The following is a 16985-nucleotide window of genomic DNA, read 5'->3' as shown; positions in this document are numbered from 1 at the left end:
GGATTTGTAATACTTAGTCCGTGGGAAGAAATGCAACAGTAATATAACAACTGAATCAAATTTGGAAAAATATAGACTAATACTCCTTGGGAAACAGGATAAAAATGGTTGAGTTTATGGGAAAGAGACTTGTAGGGAAAAAGAGTCATTCCAAAGTGAATTGCAATGAATGGAAGATGACAATGAATCACACCATATGAATCGATGATATGAAATGGCACGTAGAATGGCCTTTGAGGTATGGAATAATAACAGTCAAAGGTACTGTGAGTCAGAAGCCGTTCATGTGAAACACACTTTGCAGAGCCCACCATGGAGACTAATTGTCAGACCAGCTGGCACGCAACACATGGGGATGTAACAGGCTTTTCTCCATTTCCCTTCTGTGTCATCTCTCTGTACCTTTCTGTTCTTCCATCCTCTCCTAACAGTCTATTTTTGGCCCTTGTAGACCGTGTAAATATTAGGAATCTCTGTAGGAAGTTTTGGAATTTTAAACAACCAAAACAAAATATTTTATAAATTACACAGACAGCAAATTCTGCCTTGGTACTAGTTTCCATGCTATGACCTGAGGAGCATTACTGAACTATAGCTTTGCTGTCTCTTACAATTCCTTATGTTTCCTCCTTGAGGGTAAAATTCAGGTGTAGGGAGGATCTTGATCAATGGGCTATTACATAGGTAAGTAAATCAAAAGAACGGGGAAGAGAAAAATGTAAAACCACTAGCAGTTAAGCTGTTATATTTTAACTTGCAAATGACTTAAGGAAAGATTCTAGGGCCTGAATAAACTAAAATAAATCTTATGCAAGTGTTAAGTATTCTTGTAGTGCTCTTTGCATAATCTGTGCTTCTAGGGTGACCTTCATTTCAATCTGGGAGGAATTCTTCATCATCTCTCCTTGATGAAAAGTGTTGAATATCAACGTCTCTGGAATGGAATTACTTCTTGAGAAAAGGCCAGATGGACCAGATCTATACTGCTTTCATGGTGTATTAGTTATCTACTGCCTGTAAGAAATTATCCCATAAGTAAGTGGCTTAGCACATCAGGCATTTATTATCTCAGTTTCTGTGGATCATGAACTTGGGTGTGGTTGCGCTGGGTGGTTCTGGCTCTAGGTTTCTCATGCAATTGCAATCAAGGTGTCTTCCAGGGCTGCAGTCATCTGGAGATATGAATGCAGCTGGACGGTCCACTTCCAGGCTCAGTCATGTGGCAGTTGTCAGGAGGCCTCAGTTTCTCCTACGAGACTCTCCATAGGTCAGCTGGAGCGTCTTCCAATACAGCAGCTGCTTCCCCCAGAGTGAATGACGCAAGAGACAGAGCGAAATAAAAGCCAAAATACCTTTTATGATCTGTCATCTGGAGTCACACTGCTTTATTTCTGTCACGCTTCAGTGTCAGCACGAGCCCACATTTAAGGCAGGAGAAAAATCAAAGAATTTGTGGAAGCGACTTAAAACAGCACAGATAGTAAATATTAAAGGTAGTTAAAATGTAAATTCAAAGAAAAAATATCAATTTAATAGAATAAAATTATAATTTTTATTAAAAATAAAAATTTAAATTTAAAATATTACTTTAATAGAATTAAAGCATAAAAAGAAAACAGCTTTAATTAGCAGTAGAATAAGCCATCCAATGGAAATGAGAGAAAAATCGTATCTTTGATTATTTAAAGACAGTGCGAGATGGCAGATTTTTCATGAGCTATCTTCACAGCTTCTTCTCCCCATCACTTAAAAAATTATTTTATTGAAGTAATATATACACATGCTTAAAATCATTAAGTGGTGCTAAACTCTGATAATAGTGTATTTTGCTCCAAACCTCCTCAGCCAATAGTCCTACACTCTAGAGGTAAACACTTTAATTCCTTTGTTGATTCTTTATATGTTAACTGTTTATCTCCACATATGTCTCTACTATTATTTCTTGGTTTACCAATTTGAGATATTTTGTATTAACTAACTGTTACTCTTACCAGAAAGGGGTCCTGACCCAGACTTCAAGAGAGGGCTCTTGGACCTCATGCAAGAAAGAATTCAGGGCAAGTGCCTAGAGTAAAGTGAAAGCAAGTTTAGTAGGAAAGGAATGGAATAAAGAATGACTGCTCCAGAGGCAGAGCAGGGTCATGGGTTGCTCAACTGAGTATACTTATAGTTATGTCTTGATTATATGCTAAACAAGAGGTGGATTATTCATGACTTATCTAGGAAAGGGGCAACGATTTCCTGGAACTGAGGATTCCTCACTGTTGCGGGAAGTCAGGGACCCCAAACGGAGGGACTGGCTGGAGTCGCAGCAGAGGAACATAAATTGTGAAGATTTCATGGGCATTTATCAGTTCCCAAATAATACTTTTATAATTTCCTATGCCTGTCTTTACTTTAATCTCTTAATCTTGTTATCTTTGTTAGCTGAGGATGCACGTCACCTCAGGACCACCATGATAATTGTGTTAACTGTACAAATTGATTGTAAAACATGTGTGTTTAAACAATATGAAATCAGTGCACCTTGAAAAACAACAGAATAACAGCAATTTTTAGGGAACAAGGGAAGACAACCATAAGGTTTGACTGCCTGCGGTGTCAGGCAAAAAGAGTCATATTTTTCTTCTTGCAGTGAGCCTATAAATGGACGTGCGAGTAGGAGAGATATCACTAAATTCTTTTCCTAGCAAGGAATGTTAATATTGTTAATAATGTTAATAATGTTAATACCCTGGGAAAGGAATGCATTCCTGGGGGGAGGTCTATAAACAGTCACTCTGGAAATGTCTGTCTTATGTGGTTGAGATAAGGACTGAGATACACCCTGGTCTCCTGCAGTACCCTCAGGTTTACTAGGGTGGGGAAAAACTCCGCCCCGGTAAATTTGTGGTTAGACCGGTTCTCTGCTCTCGAACCGTGTTTTCTGTTATTTAAGATGTTTATCAAGACAATATGTGCACCACTGAACATAGACCCTTATCAGTAGTTTTGCTTTTGCCCTTTGCCTTGTGATCTTTGTTAGACCCTTACTAGTAGTTCTGCTTTTTGGCCTTTGAAGCATGTGATCTTTGTACCTACTCTCTGTTCTTACACACCTTCCCCTTTTGAAACCCTTAATAAAAACTTGCTGGTCTGAGACTCAGGCAGGCATCACGGTCCTACCAATATGTAATGTCACTCCTGGCAGCCAAGCTGTACATTTCCTCTCTTTGTACTCTCTCTCTTTATTTCTCAGCTGGCTGACACTTATGGAAAACAGAAAGAACCTACATTGAAATATTGGGGGCAGATTCCACCAATACTCCCCTTTCTAGACTATACAGGAAAACTTCCAGATGTTGTCATGGCATTGACAAACTGTCAGGGTGCTAGTAGGAGTGTCTTTTCATGTGCTAATGCATTATAATTAACACATAAGGAACAGTGAGGACAACCAGAGGTCACTGTCATTGCCATTTTGGTTTTGGTGGGTTTTGGCCAGCTCCTTTACTGGGTTCCATTTTATCAGCAAGGACTTTTTGACCTGTATCTTGAGCCGACCTCCAATCTCATCCTGTGACTGAGAACACCTAACCTCTTGGGAATGCAGCCCAGTAGGTCTCAGCCTTATTTCACCCAGCCCCTATTCAAGATGGAGTCACACCAGTTCAAACACCTCTGACATTATCATAGATGAAGATTTAGCTCTCTTACATGTCACCTACATGATTTCTCATTTTTCCCATGTATTATAGAGACCTTCTTACCAACATAATCATGACTGGTAGTTGATTCTTTATGTGAAAATAGTGAGTTAAAGCAGGTAATCATAAGAATTACATATAAAATTACTGATTATTTTATCATAACAGAAAGCATATAATCCTTTGAAGCAGGGCCAAGGACTTCTTCTTGAGTATGGGCCTTGCAAAAACCAAATGCAGAGCACATCTTTAGGGATGGGGTTGCAGTTTTGGTCTCTTTAAAGTAGTGCAAGAAATTAAAAACATTTGCAAAGCAAACTGAGAACAGAATACTTCCAGAGTTTGGATTATTCTCTTTAGTCGTTACTAGTTATCTCTCTAATTTTTAACAATATTTTTAGTGATTTGTCATTATGAAAGCTTTCAACTTAGCTTCCTTACAAAGAACTCTTTGTCTCACCCTAATTTCATTAGTTTTTATAATATGAAAGAAAATCAAATTATTATCGTAACAAATACAACTGAAATAAATAGGTTTGCAAACAAAAATCCACAGAATTTTGGGAAGCATGGAGCTCACGGGTGAGCACCAAGTACATGGTGTTAGATTGGGCTCCCACCCCTGTTCCTGCTGTCACAGTGGACATTTATTGAGTACTGACTGTATGCCAGGATCTGCCTTCAGTGCTCAGACATATTAATGTATTTTAAGGTCTTAATAGTCCTATCTCATAAGTCCTGTTATTATTCCTCTCAGAAAAATAATGTGAAATTTGAAAATAACCAAAAGGGACTCCTGGGTGTTCTTTCAGTACACCACTGGGATTTGACTTTCTGTTGACTGGGCTATTTTACAACCATGTAGAGGAAGAGGCTAATTTATATATTTTTGTGTGGCAGAGATGCAAATAGTTTAAGTGTGAAAGAAGAAATAACCCCAAAGGGTATGATTTATGACTGTGTTGGATATTATCAGTTTTGCGTTTGACCCAGAAATCCTATTGTAATTATTAAATCATATGTATCTTCTCAAATGCTCTTTGAACTAGGTTAACATCTTACTGATTTACTCAATTAATGAGCTGAATACAATTTTTGACACATATTCATTTAACGTTTCTTAGAGAATCATGATTTTGTCTTCTTGGAAAATAAACTTTTAGCATCTCATTTTACAGATGAAAATAATAAAGTGAAGAGAGGTTGATGGTTGCCCAAGGAAGTGCAGTGGTAGAAAATGGTATGCTAGGGGCTTGCATTCAGTGTACATGGGAATCCATCAATGTAATTTGCAAATGAAACCAAGACTGCCCGTTAATCTGGCAAGTCAGTTATATTGAAGAGAACATCTATTGTAGTTAAATTATTGTTTTTAGTTAAATTCAGTGTGAATTTCATTAAAATTAGTACTATAAATGGTATTTATATTAATACAACTATGAAAATATTACTTGTTCCAGATTGAATTATGTTTTCTTTAATATACAGATTTGTTACCCTTCTTGATATTTCTTTTTTTCCACATCATTGTTTCCTTTTATTATATTATTTTATGACTAAATATTTTCAGCAACTATTCAGTGCCAGATAGGTGATAAGAATACCTCAGTAAGCAAAATAAGCAAAACCCCTACTTTGTGGAACTTATACATTAGTGGGAAGAATGCAGACAATAGTCATAACAACTAAGTAAATTGCACAGTTTACTCCAAAGTAAAAGTACTTTTGGTCAGAGCAGGGTAAGAGGCATGCTAGGATGGAGGGAATGCAATTTTGAATAGCATGGTCACAGAATGCCTCATTGGTAATGCACATTCTGAATATAGACCTGAAAGAAGAAAGAAAGCCATGTTGATTAAAAGGCGAAGAATCATCCAGGGGGAGCCAATGTGAGGGCTTTGCCTGGTCTGGTGTGGCCAAGGAATGCCAAGAAGGCCATTGTGGCTGGAGCAGGAGACTCAGTAAAGAAGAGAGGATGAGGAGGTGAGTTCAGAGAAGTAATCAGGGGCCACGATATGTTAGGCCTTTGTGGTAAATGAGATTCTTTATCCCATCCTGCACCCATCCCTTTGTAATGTGAGTTTGCAGACCTTCCAGCTGGAAGTAAAGGGCATGTCTCTGATCCAGGAGACTGAGCTCAGCTATGTGACTTGCTTAGGCCAATGAGATGACAGTGCACCAGTTCAAGCCTGGCCTTGAGAGACATCCTGTATTTCTGCTTGCTGTCTTGTGCTTCTGTCATCACTGTGAGAAGAACTTTCCCTGGCTTCTGCTGACCCTTCAGACTTGTCATCAGAAAGCCATTTGTAGTATACCTAAGCCTAACCCACAGCTAAGAGCCAAGTCCAACCACAACTGCAGCTTAGAGGAGAGCCACCCGAGGTCAGACTAGATCAGCCAATCCACAGTCAATCTGAAAACTCATAAGCAAGTCAATAATACTCATTATTATAAAGTACCATAAAGGGGTTTGTTATATAGCATTATTGGGTATTTTGATGTTAGACCCAAAAGATTTGTTATTGGTCTGAGTGAGGATGCGAGACAAGAAGAGGAGTTATGGGTGATACTAAAACTTGGCCTGAAAAACCAGAAATGATGAAGTTGCCATTAACTGTGATGAAAAGACTGAAAATCAAGGAGATCTGGTGTCAGGAAGATCAGATGATCAACTCTGGACATATTAAGAAAACTTTGGGAAGTTGTGCTTTTCTTAATAGTGGAATAAATAATTCAAATCAACCCCGTTACTTAAGACATATTTAAAGCTTGACAAAATATTAATAAAACATGCTTGAAGGTGCCAGAGGGAAAATAAGATCATGAAGAAATACTGGGCTATGATATGAAGGAGAATACAGGCTCAAGACTTGGAAGCTCCTTTTTCCTGGGGAATATGTGCTTATCTCACAATGGGCAGCTGGGAAGTTAAGAAATTCTGAGAGCCTCTCAGAGTTAGTGGGACAAGGATTGAAATCCAGGAACCGAAGAGAAACAGTGAGTAAAACTTCTCACTTGGGTTGAGACCATAGAAACTTGCACAGCAGGACTGAGAGTAAACTGTGGGTACTCTGGTCTTTGCATAGGTTGACTTAATCTTACCTTAATCTCTGAAATTTGAATGAGGCGATTCTGATAGAAACAAATGTAAATCCTTTCCAATGGAAGATCATATCATTCTAGATCTGAATTTATATTTTGAAATAATTTGCTAATACAATGTGTGATATATGGTAAAAAATAACTAGGAACAAAAAGAAAGAAGGTAGCATGAACAAAGCTCAGCAGAAATAATAAATAATAGAAACAGACACATAGAGGATGACAATGCCAAAGTTACCAAAAACCAAATTTTTGAAACTATGCTTCTGATGAAATTCTTGGTTATTTATTTATTTATTTATTTATTATTTATTTTTGCAGAGTACTGGAAAACACAAAAATTACTGAATGGGAAATCTGTGACTGGAAAATTCATGAACTGAAATTTGGAGTTCAGTGGATAGCATTTTACACACAGCTGAATAGAGAATTTGTGAATTGGAAGATAGGTAAGACAAAAACTTTCAGAAAGAAGTACTGAAAGAATAAAAGGATGGAAGGTACAAGATAAAAGTTATGAAAATTTCAGTGAGAAAGTCTTACATATAAGCAGTTGAAGTATAGCAGAAGAGGGAAAATCATTTGCAGAAGAAATATTTTGATAAAGGTGAGGAATAGTCCCAAACCAATGAAAGGCTGGTAATACACTCATATCAATTATATAGCCTTTTCAGCCTGGTTTCTTTCATTCAGCATAATGCTTTTGAGATTCATCTATATTCTTTCATGTATCAGTAGTTCATTTCTTTTTAATGCCAAATAGTATTCCATTGTATGAATGTACCACAGATTGTTAATGCATTCACCAGTTGATGGGTGTCTTGGCCATTTGGGCTGCTATAACAAACTACAATGATCTGGGTAACTTATAAAGAGCAGAAATTTATTTCTCACAGTTCTGGAAGCTGAGATGTCCAAGAGGGCCTACTTTTTGATACAAGATCGCTGTCTTCTCACTGTGTCTTCACATGGCAGAAGGGGCAAGAAAGCTCTCTGGAGTCCTTTTTATCAGGGAATAACCCCACTCATGAGGGTTCTTCTCTCATGACCTAATGGCCTTCCAAAGGCCCCACCTGCAATAGCATTACATTGGAGATTGAGTTGCAATGTCTTAATTTTGGAGGGATACAAACATTCAGTCTGCAACAATGGACTTTTGTGTTAGTTTCAGTTTTTGGTGACTTAAAGTGTTTATAAACAATTATGTATAGACTTTTGTGTGAACATATGTTTTCATTTCTTTCAAGTAAATGCCTAGGTGTGAGATTGCTAGATCATATGCTACATGGATATTTACTTTTATAAGAAGCTACCAATCTGTTGTCAAAGGGGCTGTAACATTGTGTATTTCCATCAGTAATCCATGAAAATTTATGTTGTTCTGCATCTTTGCCAACAGTTGATGCTACGATCTCAATATTTGTGTCCCACCAAATTTGTATGTTGAAATCCTAACTTATAAGATAATGGTATTACGACTTGGGGCCTTTGGTCCTGATTAGGTCATGAGGGCAGAATCCTCATGAATGAAATTAGTGCCTTTATAAAAGAGGTCACATGAAGCTCAGTCACTGTTTTTATCATGTGAGGACACAGCTAGAAGGTGCTATATGTGAACCAGAAAGTGGGCCCTCACCAGACACCAAAACTGCTGGTGTCTTGATCTTGGACTTCCCAGCCTCTGGAACTATGAGAAATAAGTTTGTGTTGTTTATAAGGCACTTAATTTGTTATGGCAGCCTAAATGGACTAAGACAGTGTGTTTTCAGATTGACTAATATATATTTCAACCATTCTAGTAGGTTTATAGTGGTATCTCATTGTAGTTTTAATGATTAATGATGTTGAGCCTGTTTGCTTGTGCTTATTTTATACCCATCTATCTTCTTTGCTGAAATAATTGCTCAAACTTTTCTTTCATTTTTAAAAATTAGGTTTTTAAAACATTCTTGTTATTGAGCTGTGAGAGTTATTTTTCAGATCTGTGTTTTATAAATATTTTCTGTCTATGGCTTGCTTGTATCAGTCACTATTGCTGCAAAACAAAACCCTGCAAAAATCTTAGTAGTATACAACAACAGCATGTGTTTTTTTGTGTGTCTGTGATTGGGCTGAGGTTTGACTGATCTGGGCTGGGGTTGTTTACATGTCTGTGGTTCTAGGTGGGTTCTGTGTTTTCTCTACATGCATCTTGAACCAGTATGCTAACTTGTGTGTAAAACAGCAAGCAGAAACACATAAATCCTCTTGGGTGAAGTGGGGAGTGATTGCTAATGGCTATGGTTTTAAATTTTGAGATTATGAATACTTTCTAAAAGTAGTTGTAGTGATAAATGCACAACTCTGAAGAAACTAAAAATAATTCAGTTGTACAATTTAAATTAGTCAATTGTATGTCATATAAATATATCTCTATAATGTTGTTTAGGGAGGAAAAAAGCAAAGAAAAAGTCACACTGTAATGATGCTTTTGCCTCCCTGAAAGTATCTTGGGTCAAGATGAATATTTATTCAAGTTTTTTCTCTTTAACGAACTGTAGATTCTGTCTTCTTTTTTTCCCAAGAAAATAACACTTTGAAAGCATTTAAAAGGAAAGAAAGACAGATAAACAGGTGTGAAGTTTCTTAAGGCCTAGATTCAGAACTGGTGCATTGCTCCTTCTATACACATTCTATTGACCAAAACCTGTCATATGGACAAGCCCAAAGTCAGTGGACCAGGTAGTATACGGCTTAGTGGGAGTGACTAGCAAAAACCACGGCTACAGGAAGGGGTAAGAAAATGAAAGTGATCATTCAATCTATTATGTATAGCATGTTCTTGAATAATTTGCTTCATTTAGTATCATTTGCCCATAACATGGATGAGAAAAAAAGTTGATTCCCAGCTGGGGCCACTGTATGTGTGGAGGTTGCATGTTCTACTGATGTGTACTTGGGATTTCTCCAGGTGCACTTGAGATCCATGGGCATGGCTATGTGGTCCCAGTCTGAGTAAGGGTGGTCAGGTGTGAGAGGCCCTGTGATGGGATGGCGTCTGCACAGGGCTGGGTCTGTCTTGTGCTCTGAACTGCCACAGAGGCTGAGGCCATCGGTGACCCTGAACTCAAATAAGCGGGTTGAAAAATGAATGAATGAGTACAAATTACTATCAAGTACAAATTCATAGTCTATGATAGTTGTACAAATACACAACAATAAACAATGCTGTAGAAAGCTCTCAGCGAGCCTGCCCTATTTGTGATTGTTTGAACTATGTGTTTATAGGAGGTGCTCTTTACAATTTTCACATCATAAATATTTATTCCTTGATTTAGCCCACCACTACTAACACTGTCCCTCAGTGATTCACCAAAAATTAAGTAATTATGTTATTTGTTTTTATTAATCTTTCTTAAATGTATATACAACTCACATTTATCCCAATGTTTGCTATTAGAAGTGTTTGGGGTCTTTGTTTAGAAGTTTGGTGATGTTTTCGTGACCAGAAATATGCCAGAGGAATTTGTATCAATTAGCCTGTGGCAGAATTCGTTTTGTTAGAGTCCTTTTGCTTAAAGTTGCAGTTTCCAAGAACCTATCTGTGTCAAGTGAGGATTCACTGTATATGTTTAGATATTAACATTTTAAAGAAAAGCAAGGAAGTGAGTGTCAAAAATCAGGACAGTGATACCTTAAGGGTGAATGACAGGCAGTGTTTGGGAGGGGAGGATACTGAGGGGTCGTGGGGAGTGCCTTCTCTTACAGGCTATGGGTTGTGGGGAGCCCCTTCTCTTACATGCTGTAGCCCTTTGTTTGTTGTTTTAGTGTCACAATTGTCACATCATCTTACATTTTTTATTAGCTTGTCTATTTATTTCTTTTTCAATTTCTCTCAGTTTCCATGTTTTAAAACCCCATTTCTTTCCACACTATCTCCTACTTATTATTTAGATTTTCTTATGTACTGAGAAGTTCAATGACCTTTTAAAACAGTTTCCGTGAAAACAAAAACCAAATGTTTCTTGGGACACTCCTTTAAAATCTAACCTACTACTGTCAAGTCATGGCATTTTTTTATTCTTTCTGAAATAATCTTTAAGGCCTGCTTTTCATTTAGAGAGTACCTATGATGCTGAACAGGATTTAATAAAGGATAAAGAAGTTATTATCAGCTATATTTTAGAATCTTAGGATTCAACTGGATAGATACCTCTTACACCTATGAAACAGTTAAGCAGTAATGCTTTGCAGAAAGACAGACAGAGATGGGGCAAGAACACTACATCCCCTCCAGCTCCTCCTTCAGAGCTTCTCAATCTTGGCTGCACTTGGAGAACTTTAAAAACAATGCTAACTCAGACCCCCACCTGCAGAGACTCCAATGGGATTGATTTTGGGTGGAGAGTGGGCATCAGTATTGCTTCAGCGTCCCAGGCATTCGAATGTACCTCCAGAATGGAAAACACCACTCTGGTTGTGCAATGTCCTTCAGTGGCTCCCAGAACTCAGCAACACCAACTTTTTTATTTTGCAAAATACAAATATTAAAACACCAGTGAAAACCTGTCCTCTACTATCATCAATATACTATTAAAAATATATTTTACCACCCCAACATAGTAAGTATTTAATTAAGCAGTAAGGTAGTGGTCTTTACACAGAATAAATTGAGCTTTTAAAAAAATCCTCTTTAATTGCCATTGTATTATTTTCTCTCTCATTGCATTGCAAACAATTGCAAACTTTTTCATGAGTCATCACGAACCCCTAGAGGGTCATTTGAGAACTCTTGGAGCCAGGTATACTGATGGTTATTTTCCTGGATCAGAAGGCAGCAAGTGTTTGTTCCTTCCTCAGCCAGCCCACTGAGTCCCTGAAAATGAGGCCATCTTTCTGTCATTCCTTTTCTTTTCTAGTATCACAGTCTTGCAAACACCTGGAAGTGGCAGAGAAACACACATTGATTTTGAGAGCACAATATCCTTTTGTAAAGTTTCAAAGATTAATTATGCCATCTATGACACCTCCTTTTGAAGAGATGGTACTTATACATTCCTGACTGACCCATTTTAGTGCGTTTTTTAAAAACATGGTAAATACCAACATATGTGTGGTTAGGTTCAAAAAACAGCTGAGGGTGAGCTCTCTTACTGTTTCTGTGTTCTTAACTTTCTGAATATTCCTTCCTGTGATGAACCTTGATATGATGACATAATCAGGAGACAATGAGTGGCCGTCTAAGATGAAATATCCAGATAGCTTCTTCGTTTCATCTTAGATAGAGATCCTGAGTCAGTGGGCAGCGTATGCCATTAAATTAAAAAAAAAAAAAAATCAGTACTTAAAAGGCAAATTCCTCAGAGAGAACATAAAAGAGAAGCAAATATAGTTTGTTTGATCATCAGCTTCCTGTCAAAGCTGGCGTCTCAAATTCCGAACATTGCATTGTTTCTTCCCCACTCTGTTTGCCAGCCAGTGCACTTTGGGGACTGTGTTCCTAGTTTTTCAGAAGGTTTGGCTTAGCCCTCTCATGCTGATCTTTGTTGGACTGAGAAGTAAAGATAATAATTTTTCTCATACAATGGCAATCATCAAGAATGTCTGAAAAGTGTAGCCTCTATGGATTTTTGTATTTAGATATGAAAATAACAAAGCATTTTATTTTCTACATATGTCAGGCACACTAAATCACCTCCTACTGTTTGCTACATTTTCAGTAAGCACCAAAGGAAAAAAATATTTTCTTTCAGGCGAAGTACTTGAAATATGGAATTGCGATGAAAATTTCAGGCAAACCTGAAAAAGAAGGGAACAATCGTACTCTTCCAACTGTGCATGAAACACTTGGCTCCCGGGCTAGGTGCCTCGTTTTCTGTGATGGTAGGTTTGGGGACCCATGAACTTGGTTCCAGAGAGAGACTGTTGAAAGTTCAGTTGATAAACTCTCCTTTGAGAGAAGAGTTCATACTTTTCCTAGGAAGAAAATATTGTTTTAAACTTTGGACACAACCATCTGAGGGGAAAAGACAACTGACGATCTTAAATATCAAGTCCAATCCTGGCAAGGCCCCCAGTCACAGCCCTGATGGGTTTCTGTAGAATGCTGAGTGGATGGAGAGCCAGACGGTCCTGGGATGAAGACAGTGATCCCAAGCCACCGATGAGAGTGCTCACAGCTTGTAACCGAGGGCAACCAGTTTTCTGTTTCCCCCACAGACAGCCTCTGGGCTATCCGTTGAGACTCATCCTGCATCTCCGAATTTGGTAATGTAATTCTATGTTTAACTCTCTGATCTTCTGCTCTCAAACTCTGCCATTTTACATTTAGGCAGAATTCTAGGATGATTATGCAAATGCCTTTCTGGGGGCTCCTCTCTCTTATCTCAGTTGTATTTAGTACAAATGATTCTCCATATCAGAGGGACTTTTCTAGAGTCTGAGATAGGACTCATGTTTTTAATAGGGTTGGATAATTTTATAACAGTTGATAAGTAAGTGAAATGTAGCCATAATAATATCTACACACTTGGTATGTTTATTGTCAGGGTGTGAGGGGACAGATTTCTTTCTGTTTCTCCACATTTACCCCTTAGTGTGGACAAGGAAAAGGCTTGGCTTCCATGCTGATGCTTTGGAATCAGTTGCCATGATCAGAGTTCCCCTGATCATTTACCACACTGTCTCAGGGAGTGGTTCCCCATAACACATACAGTACTCTTGAGTCTAGAAGGCACTGAATTTAAAGTAATCAACAGGTAGTCTGAAAGAGCTTTAGAAGAGTACTCTGCAGGGTATGGTGGCTCACACTTGTAATCCCAGCACTTTGGGAGGTTGAGGTTGCAGTGAGCCAAGATCAAGCTACTGCACTTCAGACTGGGTGACAGGGTGAGACTCCATCTCAAAAAAAGGAAGAGTAATCTGTGTTGACATGGGTTTGAAGGGCTGGGAGCTACGGATGGTGTCATTGGTGAAAGCATTCGGAGGGCTTGACAGATGGTGCCATCTTCCATGGATTTTAATTTTTACAAGAGCACCCAAAGGTATCTTGTTCCTTTTCTTCTGCTAGTAATTTTCTTTAGCGTCAGTATGTTGTCCTTGCAAGCCCATATCAGAGTGGTCATTACATGCCTAAACATTAAAAAGATCAGGAGACAGACACTCAAATTACACCAGAATACATTTGACTCAACGGGGGAAGAGATGGGTGGTGGCTACAAGACATTAGAGCCATTTTATTCCAGGAATGAAAACCTTCAATTAATATCCCCAAAAATCACCTATAACACATGTGGATCTGTGCATAGTTGAGATGGAAGTGGAAAAGCGAACCCTACATAAGAATAGTTGCTCAAGCGTCATCCATTCTTTACATGTGAAATTTAACAATTATACATAGTGCTCAAGTATAGTACATTTCCTAACCTAAGAGAGGATACCATTCGAAACATACACGATTGTGTAATGAGAGGTTAGTTCAAGAGGGTGCAGACTCAGAAGGATGATAAGAAATACCTGACACAGCCTTCTTAACCCAAACTCATCTCACTACAATCTGTCGGGTTACTTTATTGTCTATGAGTTGCTTAACTTAGATCTTTGAAAGCACTGTATATTTTTGTTTCACAAAAGATAATAGTTACTATCAATGTTTTCTATTGAAAACTAAGAGTCAAATTCTCCTTAGAGCATTTCTTTTTTGAGTTAGACCTCTGGGACCAGGTGGAGCACATTAACAATTTTAGCTGAGATTCTGGGTTCAAGAGTGAGAATAGAGGAAAGCAGTGGCACCATGGTCTGGGACATTGCGGAGTGTATTTTTGTGTGTTGGCAAGGAGTGAGGCAAAAGATATGTCTGCTTCAGCATAGGTCTTAAACTACTAGTTTGTTTGTTTGTTTGTTTGTTTGTTTTTGAAAATTTAGAAGATATAGAGAAGCCCAAAGAAAAGATTCAAAATACCTGTAGCTTCATCTCTCCAAAAGTATCTCTGTTAATATTATAGTATAAATCCTTCCTCTCTTTATCCATCTTATCTTCCTCTTTCTTTTTTCTTCCTCATTCTCTTCTCTCCTCTACCTCCCTGGCTGACTGCCTTCTTTCTTTCCTTTCTTCTTTCCTTTTACTTATTTTACACATATGGATTTATAACATTAACTTTGTTCTATGATCTTACACATCTCCAATTCCATGGGGATGAACTATAAATCATTTCACCCTATTATTGAACTTTTCATCTATTTCTGTACTTTTGCTATTATAAGTAATGCTTTATTGAACATCTTTGTAGTTATTATTTTGAAACTGCTGGGTCAAAGGGTATAAACATTTTAAGGTTTTTGACATAAACTGTTAAAATTGTCAATTGACTTACAAATGGGTTTTACTATTTTTTCTTCTACTTTGTAGAATTTGACAGTACCCATTATTCTGAGTTCTTAAAAGCACTGTATTTTATCTTTTTTAAAAAATTATTTCTGCTTGAATTTTATTAAAAATAGAATAGTTTTACTGAGTTTTTTTTTTTTTTTTTTTTTTTTTTTATTACCCCTTCTCTTCTGGTAAGTCATCTCAAGTACCAAGGAGAACAAGAAACAGATATGGAAATCTGCTTTTGGGTGAAACCAGGAGACAGTTAAAAGCCCAGAAAACAGAATATTTGAAAGTGCTGCCAAAAGCAGGGTGATCAATTGACATATGATACATGGAGGGCAGCCTGGAGAAGATGCTGGAGAGAAAGGACACTGGAGCTGCAAATCTCAAAAAGAGTCATCAGAAACCTCATTTTCCAAAACAAGGTTGGCAATAGTGGGAACCTTGATGTGCACCATCTGCAGCTGCTTCTCTCTCCTGACTTGGTGTTGATAGGATAGGCTGGGCTGTTTGAGGACATATAGAAAAGCCATATCTGCAGAAAACAATTTATTTATGTGACTTAGGAGGAGAAAGACTTTGCAATGGGAAAATTCAATAGCTGCTCATTATCCTGAGCGGAGAGAGAGTAAAGGCCAAACTCATGGAAAACTAGGAATCATGGGAAATGTTTCTACTAGTGTGGTCCATGCCCCCGGCTCTTAGGCACATGAACTTCCTGCAATTAGTTGTTTAGGAAAATCTCAGCTTTTAATGATGAATGATGAAAAAAAAAAAAAAAAAAAAAAAAAAAAAACAGAACCAACAGAGGATCTAAACCAAAATACCATAGCAAAATGAGAAAAGAGATAGGAAAAAGTGGTAGATAAAAAACAATTTCAGAAAAAACAGCTTGCCATGCATCAGATAAAGAATTTCATGCAAACTTTTTATTATGAGTAATGGTGAAATGCTAGAGCTGAGGGAAGGGACTGCAGGAACACCAGAGAGGGTGAAGGGAGGATGTGGAAAAAAATCGAACCTACCACAGAAATGCAGGTAAAACCCAAAGAAATACAAGGAGGGATGGACACTGCTCAAATCCCAGCAGGAGACAGAAACAGAAGTGACAAAATTGAGTAAAATGACTTGAAAATAAAGCATTACAAAAACTGAAGGGAAACTGATGAGTCTGGAAGACAGCAAAGGTGATCTGACATGCTTAATGGGAACTCCTAAAGAAGAAACTGAAGGAATGCAACAGAACCAATATTTAAGTCAGAACTCAGGGTAACTCAAGGCCGGGTGTGGTGGCTCACACCTGTAATTCCAGCACTTTGAGAGGCCAAGGTGGGCGGATCACCTGAGGCCAGGAGTTCGAGACAAGCATGGCCAACAAGGCAAAACCTATCTGTACTAAAAATACAAAAAATTAGCCCAGGTGTGGTGGCAGGCACCTACAATCCCGGTTACTTGGGAGGCTGAGGCAGGAGAATTGCTTGAACCTGGGAGCCAGAGGCTACAGTGAGCCAAAATTGTGCCATTGCCCTCCAGCCTGGGTAACAAGAGTGAAACTGTCTCAAAAAAATAAATTAAAAAAAAAAAAAAAGAAAAGATAACTCATAAAATGAGAGGAGTTAAACTTAGATATTGTAGGGGCACTCTGTACCACAGGGAAAACAGATCCATTTCAAGATTCTGGTAAACTTACTGGGCTTAAAAAAGATCTAAATCAGCTCACTCTCCCCTCATAAGGTTATTTATAAGGGGACCAATAAGGCTGGCTTAGTCCTCTCCACAGCTTCATTCACTGTTAGAAGCAAGGCATCATACTTATAAATTTATAGTCAAACCATTGTTTCTACTAT

The 16985-nt window shown here is 38.0% G+C and overlaps 1 long non-coding RNA gene across 2 annotated transcripts; it reads left to right on the top strand.

The window, feature by feature from the left end:
* The first annotated feature begins 227 nt into the window (after positions 1 to 227).
* On the top strand, positions 228 to 15934 carry LOC108585000. Of its 2 annotated transcripts, XR_002520956.2 has the most exons (3): positions 228 to 1035; positions 7110 to 7237; positions 15332 to 15934. It is a non-coding gene; the product is annotated as an uncharacterized LOC108585000 (long non-coding RNA). The 2 variants fall into 2 exon arrangements; XR_002520955.2 differs by lacking the exon at positions 228 to 1035 and having other exon boundaries at positions 5781 to 7237.
* The last annotated feature ends 1051 nt before the right edge of the window (positions 15935 to 16985 follow it).

This window comes from Papio anubis, chromosome 4, assembly GCF_008728515.1.
Source record: "Papio anubis isolate 15944 chromosome 4, Panubis1.0, whole genome shotgun sequence".
NCBI lineage: Eukaryota > Metazoa > Chordata > Mammalia > Primates > Cercopithecidae > Papio > Papio anubis.
The sequence above is the reverse complement of the archived record's forward strand: the minus strand, read 5'-3'. Positions and strand labels throughout refer to the sequence as shown.